The following is a 1142-nucleotide window of genomic DNA, read 5'->3' on the forward strand; positions in this document are numbered from 1 at the left end:
TGTTATTTAATTGTATCAAGTGAGATGAAAGTGGGGGTCCACGTCAGGTCTTGTTAATATTTAATCCAGTCAGACTTCAGTTTCAGAATGTGGACGCAACCTTACGCTGGGGATGTTGTAACATTGGGATCTTGTAGCGGAATGAAAAAGAGCTCGTCATGACACCATAGTTGTCTTTTTCCAATTTAGTAGGGAACCCTTTTTTTACCCTTTAAATTTCCCTGTTTTTGCTGAAAATCAAATTATCACCAGGAACCATTTACAACAAATTTGTTAGTCAATCTGGTGACTGGTGGTTGGTTTATGACTTCAGCTTATGCTAAATACTCTCTTGGTTGACAGTTCAACAGCGCGTTCAACAACCCCAATGCACTCACCATTTTCCAAACTTTTTTTGCTCGGTTACGGCAGCTATTGGAAGCTGGATGTGTTCCCTCACCTCGGTCCCACTTTGTAACATTGGAAATACGGTGCCAGAGAAGCTCAGCTTGCAATGGGTTTGACTGGCGACTGGCATGATTCTTTGACACAGAAGCAGGAAGTAGTTCTAGTTGCGGTATGACAAAAACACACTTGCTAGTAGATGAGAATAAGAACGCAAACGTGAGGAATATTAACAGTTAAATTCCTTTATTGGTTTATTGTATGACTTGCTAACGTGCTAGCTTAGCTATTGACAATTTCGAACATCCAGGCATTACTGACATTTCCGCACGGTGAAAACAAATGGCTTTCTTTTGCCATTGACTAGCATACAAACCAGGCATATTGTTACACCAATCAAACGACATTACATCACATTTTGAAACCAAAATAATCCTTACAAACAAAATAACAACGATCCAAAGTCCAGTGCTTTTCAATGAGTGGGTTAATGCTGCGTTTGAGGAAGGTGGGAAGTCCGATTGATCTCACTTGGATTGTCTCTCTTCTGACTTCAAATTGTTTGTTGTTCTCGATAAGTCAGTCATGTGACGTTATTACTTCGAAAAACTAAATTAAAGTCATAATAAATAAAGATATAAATATACTTGTGTAAATTATGTTTTGCCAGTCATGGTCTGTGTCTCTATTGTCTATTGCTGGGCGGTGTGACTCAGTGGTAGAGTGAAAGTGGTCCCAGGCCTGTGTGGCCATGTCGA

This window comes from Festucalex cinctus, chromosome 11 (assembly GCF_051991245.1).
Source record: "Festucalex cinctus isolate MCC-2025b chromosome 11, RoL_Fcin_1.0, whole genome shotgun sequence".
Taxonomy (NCBI): domain Eukaryota; kingdom Metazoa; phylum Chordata; class Actinopteri; order Syngnathiformes; family Syngnathidae; genus Festucalex; species Festucalex cinctus.